Below are 26,421 nucleotides of genomic sequence, written 5' to 3'. Positions count from 1 at the left end.
TATATAGCTATGGTTTTCACACATTTGGATCTCGGAATAAGGAGAGGTATGAACAAACCCTATGAAAGAAAAAATCATTGGATGTTGATTCTACCTGACGGTCACTACCTGAAAGTTACTACTACAGGTGAAGAGTAAAAGTCAATAGTGAAAGGGAGGAGAGTCTTATGAATTATGGAGTTGGATTCAACAAAATATTATCGAATTCAAGCATAATTCACTTGTGGACACAAGCCTTACACATGAAGTCAAGAGCGGACCACCTGAAAGACTTTTCAAAAGGAAAAGACAGACACATATTTTTGTGGGATTTTCTTGTCAAAGGGATCAAGCTCAGTTTGACTAGCCCCAGTGATTGCAACCACCGCTCAGAGAACACAACCACAAGAGGCATCAGAAGAGCACCAAGGCCTTTTGAGTCGCATCACTACTCAGCTTGAGAATCTATCTGTGCATTTGGTGCAACAAGGGCATGTACACAATCGAAATCAAGACCAAGGGAGAGGACAGCGAAGGCAAAACCAAAAATACCATTGCTACAATTGTGGGGAGGATGGCCATGGCATGTATTACTGCCCACACCCAAGGAGGAAAAATTTCAACAGAGGAGCTAGACAAAACCAGGTTTCACCACCGAGAGCAAGACCACCACCACCAAGGGCATCACCACAAGCACCACCCGTGCAAATCCTACAACCACCCATTCAACCATATCCAGCACCACCACCACAACCTCTCATTCCACCCTTACCCCCACCACCAGTTAACAACCAGGCAGTCAGTGTCATCAGTCTTGCAGGTAAGGGAAAGGAGAAAGTGGAGGAGGGTATCAAGGGAGTGGCAAAAGGTAAGAACAAGGTTAAAGGAGTAGATGCCATGGGTGTAAAGCGTGCTAGGCATGGTGAATCTTCCCAAAAGGAATAAAAGATGAAAGCCAAGGGAGAATCTAGCAAAAATCCGTCCAAGTCACGACGTAAAATTGACATTGTAGATTTCTCTTTGGGTGAATGTTCTAAACCATATGCTTTGGTTCAAGATGTTTCTGCGCAGGGCCCAAAAATCACCTGGCCCTAGTTACTCCACCTAGCACTTAGGTTGAGGAGACAATGGACAAAGATGGTTAGCACGAGACAAACAAAGCCAAAGATAGTTGGGGCTATCTCTGGGAGGAATCTAGATGACATACTACCAGTGATGGATGCTCACATCAAAGGGCAACACATCTCCAATATCTACATCGATGGCGGCGCACAAATTTGCGTCATGAGTGAAAAAATGATGCACCGTTTGGGTTTAGAGGTGTGTCAGCCGGCACCATGCCGAGCCAAAATGGCAAATAATGTAAAAGTTCAATGTGTTGGGTTTATAAATGTAGTTAGGATAAAGGCATTCAACACCCAAGTAGATGTGGACATCTTTGTCATGCCACACAAAGGGGAGGGTTATCCTATCATTCTAGGGAGGCCTTGGCCTATGGCTATGAGAGCTAAACAAGACTGGGACACTGGAATAATCCAGATGAAGGATGCAAAAGGAATGCCAATACTTTACGACATGAAGATAGGTCAACAATGCGACATGGATCTAGAAACCTCCGAGGATGAGTTTTCTAGTGACTCTTCAACCACTTCAGAGAAGTCAACAATGACCGAAGAAAGCAACAGTAGCATTGAGGTGATGGGGATCATTCTCAAGGACCCTAAGAAGATGGAGCAACTTGATGCATCATCATCAAACCAAGGGGAGACGCCAGGTATACAACCTTTGGTAGAAGCAAGTAAGCTACATCGAATGCTCTCTAGTGAGTTGTGTGGGAAGGAGCATGAAGATTATGTTTTGATGCTAAGTAATTTTTTACCACATTGTTCATTGATGATGAATATGATAAAATCACTGGCATCACAGTATTTCAACATCACATTAAGCTTAAGGAGGGAAGTAAACATGTAGTACAAAAGCTCAGGCGGCTAGGAGTAATTCAACAAGACGCCTTGCTCAAAGCGGTAAGGAAACTCCTAGAAGCAGGTTTTATCTATCCTGTTGAAGACTCAGAGTGGGTTTCTCCAGTGGTAGTCACACCATATAAGAATGGTAAGTGGAGGGTTTGTGTGGATTATAAACCTCTTAATGCAGCCACAAAGAGGGACCATTTTCCTCTTCCTTTTCAAGATGAAATTCTCAATGAGGTAGCAGGACATGAGCGCTACACGGTATGTGATGGCTACTCAGACTATTTCCAAATTAGCATCACTGAAGAAGATCAAAAGAAGACAACCTTCATCACACCATGGGGATGTTTTGCTTTTACAGAGTTATGCCTTTTGGTCTCACTAATGCATTGAAGCTGACCCAAGCAAGGTTCAAGCCTTGGTGGCTTTGACCTCTCCCACCACAACAAAGCAGTTGGTCTCTTTTCTTCAAAAGGTGAGGTATTTGAGTAGGTTCATTCACCTGCTCTCTCAAGTGGTTCTCTCTTTACAATAGGTTACCATCAAGAGATCTTCACTTGGAGTGAAGAAAATGAACAACAGTTCAATGAGGTAAAACAAATTCTAGCCTCACTTCCCACCGTTGCACCTCCAAAGTGGGACGAGCCATTTTATGTTAATCCTAGTGTGGGCAATGACACACTTGGGGCGGTATTGATGCAAAAGGATCCTCAAACTTCTTTCATGCATCCTATCTACTTCTCTAGTCTCATGATGACTCCATCAGAAAAGGGATACACGGCAGTGGAGCACATGCTGCTTGCATTAATGTTTGCTACCACAAACTTTTGCTCTTATTTAATGTCTATACCATTCATAATCTTAACAATGGAAGAAGTATTTCCTTATGTAATGCAGCACATGGGATGTTTCTTCTAGGATTTCCAAATGGCTCACAAGGTTGCAAGAGTTTGACTACACAATGCAAGTGGAGAGCTCCACAAGAGCCAGTCTAGGAGGCATTCTCACTCATCGCCACTATGAAAAGAAGTTGAAGATCAAGACAAGTGACAAAGAGACTACACCTGTGTTGGAGGTCCCAAAGGTAGAGGGAGCTCACTCTCTTTACTTTGATGGATCCTACAAGAGGACAGTGGACAAAGCTACAGCTGGCATTGTCATCTTCAACGAACAAGGGGATAAGGTTTTTTCCATAGGGAATATCTTGAATTCCCACTCCAACAATGAAGCAAAATATGCAACCTTAACTCTTGGGTTAGAGTGGTGTGTGACACAAGGTATTCAATGGTTAAATGTATTTGGTGATGCCATGCTTTTAATAAAACAATTACAAGGAACTTGGGCTTGTAAAAATCATAGCTTGCTAGGACATTTGTGCAAGGTTAAGGAACTTTTGGGGAAGTTTCAAGTTGTACAATTACATCATGTCCCTCGAGAAAAAACTCAAGAAGCAGATGCTCTAGCTAGAGAGAAGCTACAAGATGTTCCAGTGGTGGGTGCTATCAAGTTGAAGCTGCCTCTCTTCCAAGGTAGTGATGTTATGCCTGAAATCATGAGTATCTTGGACACAGGAGAGTGTCCTAAAGATCTTAGTAAGGGCCAAAAGCAGTGTCTTGTGTGCAAGGCAACAAAATACCTCCTTATCAATGACGACCTCTACTGCAAGGGTAAGGATCAAATTCTTAGGCATGTACCTCTCTCTAGAGAAATCACTGAAATCATTTCAAGTTGCCATGATGGTGTTTGCGGAGGACACTTTGCACTTGACATCACTAGTAGAAAGATTCTACAAGCCGGGACCACGGTTTGTATGGCCTAGTCTACAAAGGGATGTGCACCATTAGTGAAAAACATGCAAAGAGTGTCATAAGGTTGGTGATAGGAGGCTCACATATGAGCCACGGACTCCTATAATCTCATATGGACCATTTGAGAAATGGGGAATTGATGTTATTCGGCCTCAGTGCCAAGGTCCCAATCAGGTAAATTGTAAATCATCATCAGTGTAGACTACATGACCAGGTGGGTTGAAGCAGTTGCTACCACCCGGATTACAGCTAAGGAAGTGGCTAAGTTTGTGTTTGAAAACATTTGTTGTTGTTTTGGCACTCCTCTTGAAATAATTTCTAACAGGGGACCAGGTTTTAGAGGAGACCTGGTAGGAGAGCTAATGGAGAAGCTGGGTATCCCACGACGACACTCAACTCCCTACTACCCACAATGCAAGGGTTTGGTGGAAAAGGTAAATTGTATGATCTGCAAGATCATCACTAAACATGTAAACAATCACAAAAGTGGTTGGGATAAGCATCTTATGGCTACACTTTGGGCTTATCGCACTTCATTTTTCACATCTCTTGGGTTCACACCATATCACTTGGTGTATGGTAAGGAGGCCATTTTACCCATTGAAGTACAATTGGCTAGTCTCGAGGTGCTAGCTCGATAGATGGAACACCATAATACTCATCTCCACAATCACATTCTTGATCTAGAGAGGCTTCAACTAGACAGAGAAGATGCTATCAACTATTATGCAGCACAGGTAGAGCAACGTCGACTTACCTTCAACAAGGGACTTAGAGCAAAAGGTCTCAAGCGAGGTATGTTGGTCCTAAGGTATGATAACAGGTTTGACACTAGGAAGGATAAAAAGTTTTCACCTAGATGGAAGGGGCCATTCGTCATTAGAAAGCACTACAAAAATGGCAGTTACCAATTGATGGATGCAGATGGTAGGCTCCACAAAACACGTGTCAAAGGATGGAGGCTAAAGCAATACTTTTTGAGGTTTGATCAAGCACCTGTGGTGGAAATCCCTGAGGAGGGAGACTCCTCCACCTCAACTGAGGAAGAATTAGAAGTAGAGCTAGAGACATAAATGCCTCTAGCTTCAAAGGAAGGGCTAATGAGGGCCGTTTTTCAAATTTTGCTCCACCTCTCTCTTGGTATGCACTTGATGCATAAAAATCATAAAAAACTATGTATTTATTTTGTACATAGCTATGGTTTTGACACATTTGGATCTCGGAATAAGGAGAGGTACGAACAAACCCTATGAAAGAAAAAATCACTGGATGCTGATTCTACCTGACGGTCACTACCTGACGGTTACTACAGGTGAAGAGTAAAAGTCAATAGTGAAAGGGAGGAGAATCTTATGCATTATGGAGTTGGAGTTGTTGATAGCCGATTTTGGAAATCAAAGAAAAAAAAAAAGAAAAAGGTTTATTTTTCCTATGCCGGAGCCTTGGCGACACTGTTGGAAGGCTCTGCAAAGCCTGGTCAACCTCACAACGCTTTTACAGGCATGGCCTTGACACACACCCCTCCCCTATCATCCCCCCCCCCCCTTGATTGTCCGGCCTTATCACCCTCATGCCCCCGCTCATCTATGCCCCAGCGCAGCAGGCCGCCCTCGGTTTCACTACCCCTTTTCTCTCTCTCCCTCTCTCTCTCTCTCTCTCATTTTCCCTATGTACCTATCTCTCTAATATCCTCTCTCTCTCTCTCTCACCCACACACCCCCTTACAAGCCACCCTCGGCTAGGAGCAGCCTTGAGCATCCACCCCCCCCTTCTCTCGCTTTCTCCCTCGCGCTCCCGCTGTGTCGAGCCATAGCCACATGCGAACTCTCTCTCTTGTATTCTTATCCACATGCTTACCGCCCCTCTCTCACACTCCCTCCCTCGCTCTCTATGCAAGCCGATAACCCAAAAATATTCCCTCTCTCTCCCCCACCCGCTCGCCTCACCCTTCCCTCGGCCTCACTCTCCCTCCCATGGACCGCTACCACCCCCCTTTCCCTCTCTCCCCACCCCATTGACTCTTCCCCCCTCCTCTCGTCCTTGAGCCACCAAACAGGACGGCCGGGTGATATTCCCCCTCTCTCTCACCACATACCCCCCCCTACCCCACTTCATTGCCAAAGCCCCTCCCCTTCCCTCGCTCTCTGTCGTTTGAAGGTGGCCCGTCATCTCTCTCTCGCTCTCAGCCGCTCATGACCACAACCCGAAGGCGCGGAAGGATAGGATGCACACTCCATCTCCCTTATCCACACACACACACACCCTCATTCTCTCCCTCCCGCACCACCTCACCTCATCTCTCTCTCTCTCTCTCTCTCTGCCTGTGAAGGCACAGTAAATTCTCTCCCTCTAGACACACACACACACCCCTGCTTACACACACACACACCATTCCCCCCACCACCCATCCGCGCGTAGCCGCAGTAAGCCGCCAGTAAATAGAAAATGAAAAAATGAAATATATATATATATATATATATGTATAAAATATATTATATACATAATAAAGCTTTCCACCCCCCGTTTCCACACACGCTTGTGCACACACATATGCACAAACAAATACATACACACACACTCACGCTCACGCACACATATACAAATACACTCACACACCCATACATACACACACACACACACGCAAATACGCACCACACTTAAAAAAACCAAGGAATTCTATGACTATGACGACAACGGAAAAGAAGGAGGAACCCAAAGCACGCGCCGCCGACACCGAAGCGAAGAAATGTGTTGAAGGCATGCCCCGGCCAACCCCGAAAAGACGTACACGCTACACCGACGCACCTGCAACACACCATTCATCGGCATCACGCAACCACGACACTATTTTCAGTAATTCGCAGGTTATCATCATCATTTCTTCAATTTTCACCCAAGCCTTGTAAATTCCCAAATTGTAAATTCCCTCTCTCTAGGTGATGATCACAAAGGCCCACCTAGAGGTTTTTATTTTAAATAACTCCCAAGACAAAGCAAGGGTCAACCACACCGGGCCCATTGCCTTGCTTTGTCTCCCCGATTAGCTTACCCTAATCAAACCGGGATTACCATAATCCAAGCAGCCAACACCTATACAAGGGCACTAAGAGGTCACTATCGGGGAGGGGGGACAGTTCATGAGAGGTCAGCACTTGGTAGAGTTTAGTGGGAAGAATGACACTATTGGCATCATCGGGGAGGGGGGGCTTGTGTGATGGTTTGCTTTGGGAATTGCACTATGTGAAGGGAGCCACGTCCACCTCTCAAATCCAATAGTCGATGCACACACATATACACGCTCTTGGTAGTAAGCTTCACAATCATCGAGTCTTCTTTAGAGAACGCACCAAGTAGTTTCACCATCTTTTCTCCCTACCTCTCTATCACCACGGTGTGCCACCTCGCTAGAAGGAAGGTCATTGTAATACTACAAAAATAATTCTCCCTCACACCCCCGAGGGTTTTCTTCATTTGTAAACCTCTCTCTCTCTCTCTCTCTCTCTCTCTCTCTCTCTCTCTCTCTCTCTCTCTCTCTCTCTCTCTCTCTCTCTCTCTCTCTCTCTCTCTCTCTCTCTCTCTCTCTCTCTCTCTCTCTCTCTCTCTCTCTGTGCGTGTAAGTTTGCGGTGTTCACATCATTGTGGTCTGCGTCCTAGCCGCTCAAAGCTAGGTGGTGCCCCCTGTTCGCTTTACCGTTTTGACAGGCTCAAGGCGTGCCATTCGACCCCGGTGTTTTAGAGGCCGTCGGGGTTCGGGGTTTGCTTTTCTCCCGTTCATTTGGTGCCCCCACTGAGGAGGGCTTCTAAGAACCCTTCAATTTACAATGCTGAAAGTGACGCACGCCATCAATCATGGACGAATGGCTGAAGGAATTTTCTAACTGGAGGACAGAAGAAGAGGAGACTAAGGAGGCACTAGACGCCTTCATTGAAGTACTACTACCGGGCTGCAGTGTCGTCAGTATTCAAGAGGTAAATTCTCCATCTTGTGTTGCTCATTCTAACCACATATTGAGAGCATCAGGTGGGAGGTCTGTGAAGTTTCATCACTGTTGTCAACCAAAACACACTGTCAATGAGTGTCAGGAAATGAAGGCAGCGAAGGGGCTGAAATCGTCTACATAGACATTCATCGCGAAGAAGTCAGTCACATCAAAGGAGGAAAGAAAACGATGAGGCCTCTTTTTCCTAAAGAAACTGCAGTCAAGGTTATAACCTTTACTCCAAAATGGCCTAAAGGGGCTGCTCGAGCCAAAGGTAAGGAAAAGATAAGCCAGTCTGGAAACACATGACCGCGAAGGGAGAAGCATTTGGCCAAGCAAGTGCTTCAAGCTTAGAAAGACGGGCTGTACTCAGCTTCCCAAAGAGGAATTCATCGAAGCTAATCGGCAGAAGGGCGCCTACCGATTTGCATGATGCATGCGAGTGCTACCAGTCCACTTCGACAATCCTGAAGAAAAAGTGGTAAGAAGATTCCCATGTCCTAGGGAAGAGTGGTTCGGCTACTGCTCTCGCTTTTTTGGAAGACGGGTAGAGGATCTTCGTCCTCTCCCTGTACAACTTATCCTGAAGAAGCTCCCCACCACGGGTGAAACCCAGTGGGCTGGAGACGAATTGCAGCTGAATGGAGTGGAATTCATGAAACACGCCGACTACGGAAATTATTTGCAATTGCTACTAGCCAAGAGGCTGGGAGTGGTCAGACGCGTCGCCATCACCTCGTACGTGCTGAGCGACGAAGGAAAGGTAGAGCCCATGGAAGGCGACGACCTCCTGTGGATGTGCCGACTCATCAACACTGGCACGGTAAGAGTATAAGTAAGTACTCCACCCTCTGTGCATGATGGAAAATGGGCCGACAGCATTCCCATTCAGATTCCTACAGCATATGCATGTGAATATCTATGTAGATAGGAAAATCTTCTACCAACAGAGGATCGTGTACCTATTCGGTGCGGCGGTACTAGGAGAAATCCCCAAACCCTATCATTCTCCCCATATTGGATTACCATCATTCCTTTAATATTTCTATCTTTATCCTGTTTTAATATATCCACCCAAGCCTGTAAAAAGCCGCTATGATCCACACTGTCATTAATCTTTTTATTAAAAAAAAGGGGTTTGTAATTTCGTGAGTCACTACCATAGCAAGTGTTTCTTTCCCCACGTTCAGTGGAAAGAAGAGAGAATATCTCACCACCGACTTTTTGGATGATTTCGATATTGCTTGTGTTGTTTCCAACAAAGATGACGACGCTTCACGACTTTGAATTTTTCCTCTACTGATGAAAGTAGAGGCCAAGTCCTGGTATAATGCATTGCCCCAAGCTACCAAGAATGCATGGATGTGTTAAGGGCTGCTTTTGTAAAGAGGTTTGGTGGAGGCACAACCTTAGAGAACTACTGACGAAATTGAAGCAGGGAGGTTTGCTAGAGTATGCCACCTACGAGTCCAAATTTATGGACTTATGGGAGAGATGGGTTGCCTCACTGGAGGAAGGCAAAGGAGCGCCTAATTTTCTAAAGAAGGACCATTTCATTGTTGGTCTATGGTCGCCGCTTAGAGAGAAGGTGAAGGGAAGGTTTCCTGCAACATATGAGTTGGCAGTAGAAGTAGCCCGCCTTAAAGACAAGAAGCTCGCATGCAAGCAAGAGTAAACAAGTCAGAGGAAACAAGCTCGGACCAACCAACCCCAGTGACTGTAACAGCCAGTCATAGAGCCCAACTGCAAGAGGCATAAGAAGAGCAGCAAGACTTGTTGAGTTGCATCACCACCCAACTAGAGATTTTATCCGTGTATCTGGTGCAGCAAGGGCATGCACCTGTCAGGAATCCAGAATAAGGAAGAGGACAATGAAGGCAGAACCAAGAGTACCACTGCTGCAATTGCAAGGAAGACGGCCATGGAATGTACTACTCCCCACATCCAAGGAATTTACTACTGTCCACATCCAAGGAGATAGAATTTCAATAGAGAGGAGAGACACAATCAGATCTCTCCGCCAAGAGCAAGACCACCACCACATAGGCAACCAGGGCCGATCACACCGGTCCAAATCCTTCGACCACCTGTACAACAACAACCACCACCCCAACCCCTCATTCTACCACTACCCCCACCACCTGTTGTGAACCGAGCGGTGAGTGTTATTAGCTTGGAGGCTAAAGGGAAGGCAAAGGTAGAAGAATCAGTTCAAGAGAAGCACAAAGGGAAAGCGAAGGTAGAAGAAGTGGATGCTATGGGAGTGAAGCGTGCCAGGTACGAGGAATCATCTCAAAGAGAAGAGAAGATGAAAGGGAAGGCGGAGTCTAGCAAGCAAGCAGCTAGACCACGACGGAAGATAGACATCATGGCCTTCTCACTAGGTGAGTATGCAAAACCCTATGACTTAGTTCAGGATGTGTTAATGCAGGGCCCAAAGATAATCTGGCCCCAATTACTCCACCTTGCACCAAGAATGAGGAGGCAATGGACAAAAATGGTGAGTACCAAGAAATCAAGACCCAGGATAGTTGGGGCTATCTCTGGAAGGGATCTCGAGGACATCCTACCAACCATGGATGCCCACATCAAGGGGCAACTATTCTCAAACGTCTACATAGATGGTGGTGTGAAAATATGCTTCATCGGTGAAAAGATGATGCACCATCTAGGTCTAGAGGTAAGTAGGCCGGCGAGCCAAAATGGAAAACAATGTAAGAGAGAAATGCGTGGGCATTGTGAATGCGGTCAAAGTAAAAGCATTCAATATAGAAGTGGAGGTAGACATCTTTGTCATGCCACACATGTTACCATATACATGTGGTAGTGATGTGTGTGAACACACTAGGACTGCCGGGGCATTTTTTCCCTCTCTAGGAGGTTTTTTCCCCCGTGCATTGTATATACGCCCATCACTCTACGCCTATCTATCTTTCCATTGCACACTAAGTGACACACTCTCTATTGTGTGCCTTGATCTTCCTTCGTCTTCTCCAAGCTGTGTGTGTTTCTCTGCAACCCTAATTCCAACAATTCGTATCAGAGCAAGTCACATCCTCCCGGGGTTAGTCGCCAGCTTCTCCAGCACACGCCTGCTCACTTTCTCCGATTTAAGTGAGCTTTGGCGAGCGTTCGTAGGTCGACAAAAATTTTGAGAGAACTCAAAGAGCTTGGTCTGCTCAGAATTTTGATTTGGGCTCAATTCGGCCTCCGTTTCCACTACAGGCTATTTCGTCATTTTGTGCAAAATTTCTGTCAGTGCTGTTTTCTGCATAACAGGTTCCTTATAGTCTTCTACGGTTTGTGCTATATAGCACAGGTTGTTCCCGCTCCATTTCTCCTATTTTCGGGCAGTTTTCACATCAGGTGCAGCATTTACCATGGCTGACAACAACAACACATATGTGTTCAAGATGTTTGCTGCTGAGGACAGGTTGGATGGGGACAACTACCCTATGTGGGCTTATATGATGCAACATGTTCTTGTGTCAAAGGGCGTCTGGAACATTGTGCAGGGCATTGATGTACGTCCTGGTTCTGAGGATACAGGCAATGTTGAGGATGGTGCAGGTCTTGCTGCAAGGATTGCAGCTGTTAGAGTTGTTTTGCCTACGGCAGAACAAGCTCATTGGGATGTTAAGGATGCGCAGTCTCATGCATTGATTGCGTTGTCTGTGAAGCGCACCATTGTTTCTCACATCCGTTCAGCAAAATCTACAAAACAGGCTTGGGATATTTTAGCAGGTCTTTATGCAAGCCGCAATGAGGCTAAAATTGCTTTGCTGCGTAAAGAGCTAGAGTCGAAGATTATGCATGAGGAAGATGATATGGACACTTTCCTTGCTAGTGTCAAGGATATCAATGAGCAACTCATTTCTGCAGGTGAAGTCATTTCAGACAGTTCCCTAGTGCAGACTGTTCTTGATGCCTTACCAGATTCTTACCAGACTTTTGCTAGTACTTGGAGACTTATGACCCAAGGAAATCCATAAGTTGTCAAGTTTGATGCATTATGCACCTTGCTGTTACAAGAGTCACTGTCTAGAAAAAACAGGACTAGACAGCGTGCAGTTTAACCGGCTTTTATTGCTTCTCAAAGAAAGGGTGGTAACAACAATGCAGCCACTTCTTATGGTTTTGCTGCGAGTGGAAAAAATTATGTTCCTAATGCTTCTGCTGGCAGCAATTCGTCTGGAAATTCTGGTGATAAGGGCAAAAGGAAGATGTGTTGCCATTATTGTAAAGACAATGATCACTTGATCAAGTCATGTCCTAAGTTGAAGGCCAAAGAGGCTAAGAAGAAAGAGGGTGGTTCCACTACAAATGCTGGTTCCACTACAAATGCAGCCATTGTTGAGTCTTCTGTGAAAGGAGACTGTGTTGCTGATGCTGATGCAGATGCTGATGCAGAATGGGCTTTTAGCGCAGAGTGCACTTACAATCGTGTTGTCCATGATGCATGCTTGTCAGTTGCTACAGATTCACATGTGTGGTATTTCGATAGTGGTGCTACAAAGCACATTACCTCACATCGTGAATTGTTTACCTCTCTTGAGTGTGTCCCTCATGGGAATTCAGTCACTTGTGCCAACAACGCCTCTTATCCAGTTCAGGGAGTTGGAAAGATTGTGCTCACTACTGCTAATGGCAGTTCCTTTACACTTGTTGATGTACTTTATGTACCTGGGATCAAGAAGAATCTCTTGTCTGTATTCGCACTTGCTAGACTTGGACTTGTAGTCAAATTTGTGGATGACAGATGTACAGTTCATGATCTCAGTTTTGGAGATGAAATTGTTGCATCTGGCCTTTTCTGCCGTGGGTTGTATAAGCTCACTTTGTATGACAAGTGTGGACAAAATTTTGCAAATTCTATTGCAGATTCAAGGGCTATTTCAGATGCAAAACTTTGGCATGCACGTTTTGGTCATCTGAATTTTGCCAGTTTGCTGCGTTTGCAAAAATCTGATATGGTTGCTTCTTTGCCGCCTCTTGAAGCACCTGTCAAACATGTTTGTGAAGGCTGTATTTTGGGTAAGACGCAGCGTTCTAAATTTCCAAAGGATGGTTCAGTTCGGGCCACATGCAGGTTGCAGCTTGTGCATAGTGATGTTTGTGGGCCCATGCAAACTCCGTCCTTAGGCAATTACCTGTACTTCGTGACTTTCATTGATGATTACTCCATGCATGCATGGGTATTTCCGCTTAAAGCGAAGTCCGAAGTTTTTATGTGCTTCAAACAATTTCTGGCTATGGCTGAAAATGTCTCGAAATGTACTATGGGCACCCTCCATTCTGATCGAGGGGGGGAGTATATGTCTCATGAATTTAATGCATTTCTGGCTAGTCGTGGGATAAAACACCAATGTACAGTGCCTTATACACCTCAGCAAAATGGTGTTGCTGAGAGGAAAAACAGGTCACTGACGAAAATGGCACGATGTATGGTCAAAATTCAAGCTTTGCCGCATTCTTTTTGGCTTGAGGCCATTATGTGTGCCACTTCTGTACTTAACAGGTGTCCTACGAAAGCTTTGCAGTCTATTACTCCATATGAAGCATGGCATGGTAGAAAGACTTCTATTGAGCACGTGCGTGTTTTTGGCTGTTTGGCATATGCTTTGGTGCCACAAGTGCAGCGCAGGAAATTGGATGATAAGGCTGTCAAATGTATTTTTGTTGGTTATAGTGCTGAAAGCAAAGGTTACAGGTTGTATCATCCGCAAACAAAACGTATTCTGGTTTCACAGGATGTAGTGTTTGTGGAAGATTCTGTTCAGCCCTTGTTGTCATGTACTAGAGACAGTAATGTAAGCTCACAGGACATTTATGACACTTTGTTGCCTCTTTTCAGTGGTGGAAATACGAATGTAAGTTCTAATGAGGCAAATGTACAACCTATAGGGGTTTCTCAAAATGTTCTAGATCAGCCTCTTACTGATGCAGATGTACATGATGTACTTGATGAGGAAAGGGCTGAAAATGAGGAGGCTAGAGGTATGCCAAAACAACTGGTGCACACTTTGCGTGACAGTAAATTGGATGCACCTTTGTCTAGTCGTACTCGTTCAGGCTCTCGCCATGCATCTTATGCATCAGATTGTTATGCTTTGGCTGTGTCTAGCTTACATGATGTTGAGGAGCCTCTGACTTTTGATGAAGCACAAAATTCAGAAAATTGGATGGCTGCCATGCAATGAGAATATGATGCACTTATAGAAAATGACACATGGACTTTATGTGATTTGCCTCCTGGCAAAAAGGCCATTGGTATGAAGTGGGTTTCCAAGTTGAAACGCAAGCCAGATGGTGAGATCGATCGCCATAAGGCTCGACTTGTTGCAAAGGGTTATGCACAGCAAAAAGGCATAGATTATGAAGAGACTTTTTCTCCCACTTGTCGTATGACTACTGTGCGTTTTCTATGTGCATTGGCAGCTCATTTTGGTTGGGATGTACATCAATCAGACATTGTTACTGCTTTCTTGAATGGTGACATATTTGAGGAAGTTTATGTAGCGCAGCCTCGCGGTTTTGTCATAAAAGGACAAGAGGACAAAGTGTGCAGATGTAAGAAGGCTTTGTATGGGTTGAAGCAATCTCCTCGTGCTTGGTATGAGAAACTTGACACTCATTTGGTCAAACATGGCTTTCGTAACAGTCCAACAGAAAGCACATTGTATGTAAAGCGTGAGGGTGATGTACTTCTCATTGTGGTTCTTTATGTTGATGATTTGCTGATCATTGGACCAAATGAGAGACATATTGCTGAATTTAAGGCTGATTTGAATGCTACTTTCAAGATGAAAGATTTGGGGCTGTTGCATCATTATTTGGGTATACAGTTTAAGCAGTGTGATGGTGGTATTGCCTTGTGTCAGAAAAGTTACATAGAGACATTGCTATGTAAGTTTGGACTTGAGGATTGCAAACCTATTGCCACTCCCATGGAAACAGGTTTGAAGTTGAGTCTACATGATGCTGGTGATCTTGCTGATGTCACTCTTTACCAAACTGTTGTTGGCTGCCTCATTTATGTATGCAACACGAGGCCGGATATTCATTTTGCAGTCTCACAGGTCAGCAGATTTATGCATAGCCCAGGGTCTAAGCATTGGCAGGCTGTCAAGAGGATTTTCCCGCTACCTTAGTGGAACTTTACATCTTGGCTTGTTTTATCCCAAGGGGGGATCATTGCCGCCAGACTTACATGCTTTTCCAGACTCAGATTGGGCTGGTTGTTTTGACACACGAGTGTCCACAAGTGGTTTTTGTTTCATGCTTGGCAGTTCATGTATATCATGGTTGAGCAAGAAGCAACCTACTGTGGCCACTTCGAGTTGTGAGGCTGAGTACAGGGCAGTCTTCACAGCTACGGTTGAGTGTGTATGGCTCAGATGCCTTATGGCTGATTTGGGTGTTGGACAGGACACTGCCAACACTATCTACACTGACAGTCAGAGTGCATTGGCAGTTGCGAGGAACCCAGTTTTTCATGCTCGCACAAAGCACATTGAGGTGCATTACCACTATTTGAGGGAGAGGCTCTCGGCAGGAGAGATCGGCTTGGCTTATGTGCCAACACTAGACAACCTTGCAGATCTTTTCACAAAGGCATTGTCTCGTGAGAAGCTTGAAGCTTTCCGCAAAGCTTTGGGCTTACTCCCCTTTGTGGACTGATCCTGTCCTCAAAGCATGGCACTTCCCTTTACTCATGTGCCAGCTCTCATTCACCACATCACTCTAGGGGGGATTTGTTACCATATACATGTGGTAGTGATGTGTGTGAACACACTAGGACCGCCGGGGCATTTTTTCCCTCTTTAGGAGGTTTTTTCCCCCGTGCATTGTATATACGCCCATCACTCTAGGGCTATCTATCTTTCCATTGCAAACTAAGTTACACACTCTCTATTGTGTGCCTTGAGATTCCTTCATCTTCTCCAAGCTGTGTGTGTTTCTCTGCAACCCTAATTCCAACAACACAAAGGGGAGGGCTACCCCATCATTCTTGGGAGGCCTTGGCTTATGGCTATGGAGGCTAAACAAGACTGGAGCACCGGAATGATTCAGATGAAGGACGCTAATTGGAAGTCCATATTCTACGACATGAGCACTGGGAAGCAATGCAACATGATCTTGGAGGCTTCAGAAGATGAGTCCACCAGCGACTATTCGTCTACCTTAGGAGAAGAGACAACCACCACCGACAGAAGCGATAGTAGCATCGAAGTGATGGGGGTCATTCTTAAAGACCCAAAAATATTGACACAATCTAAAACACCCCCGACAAACCAAGAGGAATCATCAGGAACGCAGTCCTTGGAGGATCCAGGTAAATTACAAAAAATGCTCTCAAATGAGTTAGCCGATGAAGAAAGGAAGGAATATGTTTCCATGCTAGCTAAATTCACTACTTTGTTCATTGATGGCTATGATAAGATCACAGGAATTACAGTAGTGTAACACCATATAAAACTTAAGGAAGGCAGTAAGCCCGTAGTGCAAAAGCTCAGAAGACTTGGAGTCATCCAACAAGAGGCACTGACGGCAGCAAAGCCAACCCCGAACCCCGACGGCCTCTAAAACACCAGGGACCGAATGGTGCACCTCGAGCCTGTCATGGTAAAGCAAACAGGGGGCACCACCTAGCTTCAGCGGCTAGGACGCAAACAACACACCACCATAACAAAGTTTTCATCCAAGAGAGATGGATGCTTGGGAGTAATGATGAAGAGGAAAGGGAATGAGATCAAGTGAGAGAGAGAGAGAGAGAGTGAGGGAGGGGGTATAGCGGTTTAGTACTTAGGCACCACAAAAGGATGGCGAATCCGCACACCCTTCACACATACACAAGCTCACTCCAAACACAAGACTAGGTGGCGACTCCGCACACCTCACATGGGCAAAACATTGCAAGAAAACATACTCACAAAACCTCAAGCTTTATTTAGAGAATAAGGCGATGAAATGGGGAGCATAGGATAGGGGAATGAGAAGGGAGAGCGTGGTAGAGCACATGGCGGATAGGTGGGAGTTGATGGCGAAGACTCGCACGAGGGTTATGGCCATCATCCTTCATTTAGTTTCCCTTCATCTTCCATAGCCCAAGGGTGTAGAGGTCATGCTCAAGACGAGCATGGTGATTGTGGTGATGGTGATGGTGTGGGTGTGTGTGTGTGTGCACTAGGCACACACAGTGCATAGTGTACTCTTTGGTGATGGTGTGTGTGTTTTGTGTGATGGTGACCCCTCTTTATACAGGGGAGGAGGGGGGAGAAATTCTAGAATTTAGAAATGAAGAAATCATTATCTACATAGGCCATGTGACTGTGGGCCCCACTTGTCTGGCTGTGTGTATATGTGCCAGAACAGCAGTCTCATGAGAGAGAGACTAAGAGAGAGAGATGGGTTGATGAAAAAAAGTGAGAGGTGACATGGAGAATAAAGTAATTACAAGAGGGGAGTGTGTTCAGAGGTGAATCTGTGTGCAGATGTGTGTGAACACAAGAAAAATCAGGTAACCACCGGGTGGGGATGGGTCTATGGGCACCTTTTGCAGTGAAACTGAGTGTGTGTGAGTGTGGGGGAGGTTATTTAGCTACAAGACAAGAGACATGGCGCCCTTTAGAAAGAGAGGGGGGTATTTGGGTCATGGGATATGATAGGAGAGAGAAAGAGGGGGTGGGGTATATTATTTTGGAAGATAGGGTAAGTTGCATGTGAGTTAGGGTGCATTATTGGTGAGTTATAATGCATTATTGGTGAGAGGTGGGGTAGCTTGAGGGGAGAGAGAAAGGAGAAAGGACAAGGGGAAGAGAGAGGGGGTTGACCTTTTGAGTGGAGGAGAGGAAAAGGGACACACGGCGGGGCAACAGTGAAGAAAAAGGAGGCAAGGTGGGGATGGGCTACCCCGCAGGCATGAGGTGGCCTATTTTACCTTTTTTATATATTTACATAATCATACTTTTTTTTTTCTTACTTTTTCCAATGCTTTTTATCAATCCCTCCCTAAGAGGGGGTTTTCATGGGGTGGGGATGAGAGAAGAGGGGTATGGGAGCTTGGCTTGTGAAAAACCCCCATCATTAGCCCTCCCCTTTTGGCTAGAGGCATTCATGTCTCTAGCTCATCTGTTTGATCATTATCGTCGGAGGTGGCGGCTGATGGTGTGTCCTCATCTGGAATGTCAATTAGTGGAGCCTAGTCAAATCGAAGAAAATAAGGTTTAAGTCGTCAACCATTTACCCTGGTTTTATGAAGTTTTCCATCAGCCTCCATAAGCTGGTAGCTTCCATTGGCATACTTTTTCCTGACGATGAAAGGACCTTCCCATCGGAGTAGGAGTTTCTTATCCTTGCGCGTGTCGAAGCGATTGTCATAGCGGAGCACCAACATTCCTTTCTTCAATTCTTTTTTCCGGAGATGCTCGTTAAAGCTAAGCCATCTATGCTCTGCTTGTGCTGCATAATAATTTATTGCTTCTTCTCTGTCCAACTGCAGTCTTTCCAAGTTGATGATGTGATCTCTCAAATGCATGTTGGGCTGTTGAAGCTGGCTTGCCATTACTATGAGACTTTGTAGTTGCACTTCAATGGGCAAGATTGCTTCCTTACCAAATACTAGATGATACGGTGTGAATCCCAAGGATGTACGAAATGAAGTTCTGTAGGCCCATAAAGCTGGTAGTAGATACTTATCCCAGTCTCCAGGATGATTGTTTACCTGCTTGGTAATAATTTTAGAAACCATTCCATTTACCTTTTCAACTAGGCCATTACATTGAGGGTAATATGGTGAAGAGTGCCTCCTTGTAATGCCCAGTTTCTGCATTAATTCTCCTACCAAGTCTGCTCTGAAACCTGGCCCTCTATCAGAGATGATCTCTAAAGGTGTGCCAAACGTACATCATATGTACTCGTAGATAAATTTAGCTACCTCTACCGCTGTGATTCTAGTGGTGGTTGTAGCCTCTGCCCATCTAGTCATGTAGTCGACCCCCATGATAATGTAGAATTTTCCTGAGTTGGCCCTAGGTAATGGCCCAATGGCATCGATACCCCATTTTTCAAATGGGCCATATGAGAGAATAGGTGTCTGTGGTTCAGGCATAAGTGACCTAGTGCCGGCCTTTTGACACAACTTACACGTTTTGCACCAATGGTGTACATCACGGTTGAGGCTAGTCCATATGAAGCCTGCCTGCAAGATTTTCCTACTTGTTATGTCTAGGGCAAAGTGACCACCACAAACCCCGTCGTGACAGCTAGCAATTACTCCCGTGATTTTGTGAGAGAGAGAGACCTTCCTGAGTATTTGGTCCTTACCCTTACAGTACAAACCATCATTGATGAGTCGATACCTTGTGGCCTTCCGCGTCAGCCATTGCTTCTGTCCCTTTGTTAAATCTGATGGGCATTCCCCTGTTTCCAAAAAATGCATGATGTCAGGCAAGGCATCACTGCCTTGAAATAGAGGGAGCTTTAGTTTTATTGCTCCAACCACCACTTCCTGTAGTCTTTCACTTGCTAGGGCATCTGCTTCTTGGTTTTGAGCCCTTGGGATATGGTGTATTTGAACTTCTTCAAACTTACCCAACAAGGTTTTTACACCACTTAAGTGAGTCCTTAAACTAGGATTCTTGCATGTCCATGCTCCATTTACTTGCCTTACCAGAAGTAGAGCATCCCCAAATACATTAAGGCGTTGTACACCTTGCGAGACGCACCATTGTAGACCCTTGGTTAGTGCTGCATACTCAGCTTCATTGTTAGAATGTGAATCTAACAATTGGCCCAACGAAAATACCTTTGTCCCTTTGTCGCCAAAGACCACTATGCCTACAACTGCTTTGTCGGACGCTCGCTTGTAGGCTCCATCAAAGTAGAGAGAGTATGCTCCTTCTACCATCGGTGGTACTGGAGGTAATCGGACTTCTCCTTCCTTAGATTGCTTCTCCTTCCTTTCAAAGACTTGGTAGGTCATGAGTCCCCCCAAACTTGCCCTTGTCGTGCTTTCTACCTGTACCGTGTAGTCAAACTCTTGCAGACGAACTAGCCATTTAGTAATTCTAGCAGACACATCCATGTGTTGTACAACATAGGGAAATATTTCATCCGTGGTTAGAATCACAAATTGCTTAGGCAGCAAATATGACCTAAACTTTGTAGTTGCAAATCTAAGAGCTAGGACTAAGTGTTCCACATGGGTGAAACCTTTCTCTCCTGCTATCATCATTCGACTAGAGAAGTAGATTGGCCTCATGAAAGATGTCGTCGTATCCTTTTGGACTAGCACAGCCCCCAATGAGTCATCACCAACACTTGAGGTGACATAGAATTTTTCATCCCACTTAGGTGGTGAGATAGTTGGCAGAGTGGCTAAGACCTCCTTTACCTTGTTGTAGTGATGTTCACTTTCCTCACCCCAAGTGAAAGTTGATCTTTGAGTGAGTTGTTGCAGTGGTAGAACAAGTTGTGATAGTAGATGTATGAATCTACTTAAGTACCTCACCTTCTGTAGAAAAGAGACCAATTGACGTGCAGTCGTTGGTGAAGGTAGGGCTATGAGTGCGGACACCTTACTTGGGTCGGCGTTGATACCTCTTGCTGAAATTTCATGGCCTAGTAGAATGACTTTACTCTCCCCAATGTGACATTTATCCACATTTAATTGCCCGCCTAGGCTCTGCAACCTGGCCAAACCTTCAGTTACCTTTTCTAAATGTGAAATACGGGAGCTATATATACAAAAATCATCAATGAACACTCTTATGGATGTTCCAAAGAACGGTTGAAAAACATATGTGACATATCTTTGGAATGTGGCAGGTGCATTTGTGAGACCAAATGGCATAACCGTGTATGCAAAACAACCCCATGGCGTGATAAAAGTGGTTCTTAGCTGATCTTCCAAAGCTATGCGTATTTGAAAGTATCCAGAATAACCATCACAGACGGTATAGCATTCAAAACCCGTTACTTCATTCAGAATTTCATCCAAGAAAGGGAGAGGAAAGTGGTCTCTCTTTGTAGCTGCATTTATTGGTTTGTAGTCAACACAGACCCTCCACTTACCATTCTTTTTAGGCGTCACCACTACGGGTGACACCCATTCTGAGTTTTCTACAGGATAGATGAATCCCGCCTCCAGCAATTTCCTTACCTCGGCCAAGAGTGCCTTTTCTTGTATGACCCCTAGTCGTCGTAGCTTTTGCACAACTGGTTTTACCCCTTCCTTCAGCTTAATATGATGTTCCACCACTGTAATGCCTGTGATTCTTTCATAGTTGTCAATGAACAGGTTAGGAAATCCCATCAACATTTGCAAAAAACTATCTTTCTCCTCAAGTGTTAATTCCGTAGACAACATACCCTTCAACCTACTTCCTCCTAGGCCAGGTGATTTTCTCTCTTCTTCATTGGGTTGCCCTTTTGGTGATGGATCACCAGTTGTGCTTACCCTTTGTCGATCCTTCATAATGATACCCATCACATCAATGGAACTGTCACTTTCGTCGGTGGATATGGTCTCCTCCTCAGAACTGGAAGATTTGCTAGTGGTTTCATCTGCCGATGTTTCCAGATTCATTTGCTTCTGCTTGCCAATCCTCATGTCGTAGTAGATTGTCTCCCCTTTCTTACCGGTCATGCGTAGAAGGCCAGTACCCCAGTCCTGTTTTGCCTTCATGGCCATCAACCATGGCCTTCCCAAAATTAGTGGATAGCCCTCCCCCTTAGTAGGCATTACAAAAACATCTACCTCTACCTCAGTGTTGAAAGCTTTGATTTTCACGGCACTTACCACACCCACACACTTTACTTTTGCGTTGTTTGCCATCTTTGCCTTGCATGGAGAAGGCCTGTCAACCTCGAGCCCTAATTGAAGCATCATAGCTTCGCTCATTACACAGATTTGTGCACCTCCATCAATGTAGGTGTTTCCAACCCTCTTTCCTTTTATGTTTACGTCGACAATTGGAAGGATGTCATCCATGTTGCATCTCGAAATTGCTCCGGCTACCTTTGTTTTGGAGCGTCTTGTACTTACCATTTTAGACCATTGTCGCCTTACTTTAGGTACAAGATGTAGCAGTTGTGGCCATGTAATCTTCGGTCCTTGCTCTGCCACATCCAATGTTAGATAATAGGGCTTAGAACTTTCCCCTAGCTGGAAGTCGGTGATGCCCAATTTCCGTCGTGGCCTGGATGGCCTCTTGCTAGTTTCTCCTCTCATGCTTCTCTCATCATCTGATTGTGTAGCCTTCTCCCTCCTAGCTCTTTTCACAGTCATGGCCTCAAGTGGTTCTAAAAAGGTTACCTTCTCCTTACCCTTGTCCCTCTCCTTTGCTCTGGGTGGATCCACTACTATGGCTTTTCCTTTCTCTTCTAGCCTTATGATGTTTACAGGGCGATCAGGTGGTGGGGCTGGTGGAAGAGGTGGGATGGATGCTTGTAGTGGTGTCTGGGGTGGACGTAGAATTTGTGTTGGTGGGGTTGGTGCTCGGGGTGGGGGTGTTCTTTCTCTAGGGGGTGACAATTGGTTCCTCCTACCTCCTCTATTATAGTTTTGTCGTGGTTTGGGACAATAGTACATACCGTGACCGTCTTCTCCGCATTTGTAGCAATGATACTCCCTGTTTTGTCGTCGTGCTCTTCCAGGGTCTTGATCTCTTTCTTGACTCCTCCCTTGTTGTATTAAGTGGACAGACAAATTCTGCAGTTGGTCAGTAATATGGGCCAACATATCTTGTTGGTCATCTCTTACCCCAAGATCCGGTGGTGGTGGTGGAATGGTGGTTGTCATAGTTTCTGTTCGACGCGATGTTCCTGATTCTGTTGACTCGGTTTCTTTGACTTTCATTCGCAGCTTCTTGTCTTTAAGGCGAGCAATCTCAACGGCTAACTCGTACGTAGCCTGGAATCTACCTTTCACCTTCTCCTTGAGAAGCGGCCATAAGCCATGCGTGAACCGATCTTTTTTTAGGAAATCAGGTGCAGCTTCCCCCCTAGCCAGTGACTCAACCCACCGTTCCCACAAATCCACAAATTTGGACTCATAGGTGGCATATTCTAAAAGACCCTCCTGCTTCAAGTCTCTCAACTTGTCCCACAACTTTTCTGAAGTGGTACCTCCCCCAAAGCGCCTCTTAAAAGCGGTTTTTAAGGGTTCCCAGTCATCCTTGGTTGCTTGTGGAAGTGCATTGTACCATGATCTAGCTTCTAGCTTCATGAGATGCTTAAAGATTCTAACCCGGGATTCATCCGTATCTTTGTTGCTCACTACACATGCTACTTCAAAGTCATCTAGGAAGTCTGTTACCAAATCCTCCCCCTTCTTTCCTTTAAATGTTGGAAATGCTACACTTTCCATGATTATTGAGAGAGAGCTAGAAAGACACACTGCTTAACTTGCAAAAGTTTTTTTCTTCTTTACAAGGAGGCGTGTATACCCTCTTATACTAGGACATAGATTAAAACTTCAAACGGTACATTGCCTTGTACCAAAGGTAGGACAAATGGTTGATCTGATGCCAGAACCTCAAAAAATCGCTCCCCACCCAGCATGGTGTCAATGACGTGCTGGTAGTGAGCCTTCAAATCTAGTATTACCTTGATTGAGCGTACACGTGTTGGTATGTGTGATCTGTCTTGAGGTAGGTTGTACTGATTCATGTGAAGCTTAGAGGTGCTTAGTCACTGTCCAAGCTTGTGGGAGAGGGTGGTGTTGTTTCCTGAAACAAACTCAGTAGATCCCTAGTTTCTCTAGTGAGAGTGTGAGCCAATGATTCCGTTATCTGTGCTGCAGCATCAGGTGCGACTTGAAAACTGACTGTGATAATTACCTCGGTGACTTGAGTTACCCGATTCTCAAAGTAGAATAGTGTTGATTCTCTATTGTGTAGAGCTCCTTCCATTTTGTTGTTGTGGGTTGGTTGTAGGTTGCGGACATGGTTTCGACCTTCCCCTTCTTCTTCTTGGCACTTGGCCTATGTATATCCACTGGGTTTGGCGTGTTGGTTGACTCTCCCACTGCAGATCGATTACCGTTACGCCTGGCACTCGAGCTTCGAAGGAGATGCGGAGTTCGTCTAGTTGTGCTTGGAGCTCTTCTTCTTCTGTTGTCCAATTAGCAAATCTTGCTAGCCATTCATCCATTCACAATAGTTTAAGGGTTTCAGTCTTGTAAACAGAAGGGTTTCATGAAAAGATCCTCAGTGGGGGCACCAAATGACGGGAGCAAAGCGAACCCCGAACCCCGACGGCCTCTAAAACACCGGGGACCGAATGGCGCACCTCGAGCCTGTCATGGTAAAGCAAACAGGGGGCACCACCTAGCTTCAGCGGCTAGGACGCAAACAACACACCACCATAACAAAGTTTTCATCCAAGAGAGATGGATGCTTGGGAGTAATGATGAAGAGGAAAGGGAATGAGATCAAGTGAGAGAGAGAGAGAGAGAGTGAGGGAGGGGGTATAGCGGTTTAGTACTTAGGCACCACAAAAGGATGGCGAATCCCCACACCCTTCACACATACACAAGCTCACTCCAAACACAAAACTAGGTGGCGACTCCGCACACCTCACATGGGCAAAACATTGCAAGAAAACATACTCACAAAACCTCAAGCTTTATTTAGAGAATAAGGCGATGAAATGGGGAGCATAGGATAGGGGAATGAGAAGGGAGAGCGTGGTAGAGCACATGGCGGATAGGTGGGAGTTGATGGCGAAGACTCGCACGAGGGTTATGGCCATCATCCTTCATTTAGTTTCCCTTCATCTTCCATAGCCCAAGGGTGTAGAGGTCATGCTCAAGACGAGCATGGTGATTGTGGTGATGGTGATGGTGTGGGTGTGTGTGTGTGTGCACTAGGCACACACAGTGCATAGTGTACTCTTTGGTGATGGTGTGTGTGTTTTGTGTGATGGTGACCCCTCTTTATACAGGGGAGGAGGGGGGAGAAATTCTAGAATTTAGAAATGAAGAAATCATTATCTACATAGGCCATGTGACTGTGGGCCCCACTTGTCTGGCTGTGTGTATATGTGCCAGAACAGCAGTCTCATGAGAGAGAGACTAAGAGAGAGAGATGGGTTGATGAAAAAAAGTGAGAGGTGACATGGAGAATAAAGTAATTACAAGAGGGGAGTGTGTTCAGAGGTGAATCTGTGTGCAGATGTGTGTGAACACAAGAAAAATCAGGTAACCACCGGGTGGGGATGGGTCTATGGGCACCTTTTTCAGTGAAACTGAGTGTGTGTGAGTGTGGGGGAGGTTATTTAGCTACAAGACAAGAGACATGGCGCCCTTTAGAGAGAGAGGGGGGTATTTGGGTCATGGGATATGATAGGAGAGAGAAAGAGGGGGTGGGGTATACTATTTTGGAAGATAGGGTAAGTTGCATGTGAGTTAGGGTGCATTATTGGTGAGTTATAATGCATTATTGGTGAGAGGTGGGGTAGCTTGAGGGGAGAGAGAAAGGAGAAAGGACAAGGGGAAGAGAGAGGGGGTTGACCTTTTGAGTGGAGGAGAGGAAAAGGGACACACGGCGGGGCAACAGTAAAGAAAAAGGAGGCAAGGTGGGGATGGGCTACCCCGCAGGCATGAGGTGGCTTATTTTACCTTTCTTATATATTTACATAATCATACTTTTTTTTTTTTCTTACTTTTTCCAATGCTTTTTATCACTCCCTACCTAAGAGGGGGTTTGCATGGGGTGGGGACGAGAGAAGAGGGGTATGGGAGCTTGGCTTGTGAAAAGCCCCCATCAGCACTACTTAAAGAGGTGAGAAGTTTGCTACAAGCAGGTTATATCTACCCTGTCGAAGACTCAGAATGGGTCTCCCTAGTAGTAGTCACACCAAAAAAGAATGGTAAGTGGAGAGTATGTGTGGACTATAAACCTCTCAATGCAGCCACGAAGAGGGATCACTTTCCCCTCCCATTCCAGGGTGAAATTCTCAATGAAGTGGTGGGTCACGAATGATACACAGTGTGTGATGGTTACTCAGGATATTTCCAAATTAGCATTGCGGAAGAAGATCAGAAGAAGACAACCTTCATCACACCTTGGGGATGCTTTGCTTACAGGGTGATTCCTTTTGGCCTCACTGACGCCCCAGCCATATTTCAGTTCTATGTGACCTTTGTTTTCCAACCCTACTTTGGAACATCAATACGGGTTTTCATAGATGATTTTTGCATCTATAGTTCACGAGCCTTTCATTTAATCAAAGTCTATGATGGCTTAACCAGGATGCAAACCGTGGGTGGCCAGCTCAATGTGGATAAGTGTCACATTGGTGAAACAAAAGTCACTCTCCTTGGCCATGTAATTTCATCAAAAGAGATTGAGGCTGACCCTAGCAAGATCCAAGCCCTGGTATCTTTATTGTCACCCACCACCGCTAACCAGTTGGTTTCTTTCCTTCAGAAGGTAAGATACTTAAGCAGGTTCATTCACTTGCTATCGCAAGTGGTCCTTCCCCTACAACAACTCACCCAGAGGGATGTCTTCTCATGGAGTGAAGAGAATGAGCAGCAATTTACCAAGGTAAAGCAAATCCTAGCTAAGCTTTCCACCATTTCACCCCCTAAGTGGGATGAGCCATTTTATGTGAACCCTAGTGTAGGAAGTGATACACTCGGAGCCGTGCTAATGCAAAAGGACCCCCAAACTTCTT

Source organism: Adiantum capillus-veneris, chromosome 29, assembly GCF_014529385.1.
Source record: "Adiantum capillus-veneris isolate H3 chromosome 29, ASM1452938v2, whole genome shotgun sequence".
In the NCBI taxonomy this organism is placed as follows: domain Eukaryota; kingdom Viridiplantae; phylum Streptophyta; class Polypodiopsida; order Polypodiales; family Pteridaceae; genus Adiantum; species Adiantum capillus-veneris.
This window is presented reverse-complemented; position numbering follows the sequence as displayed.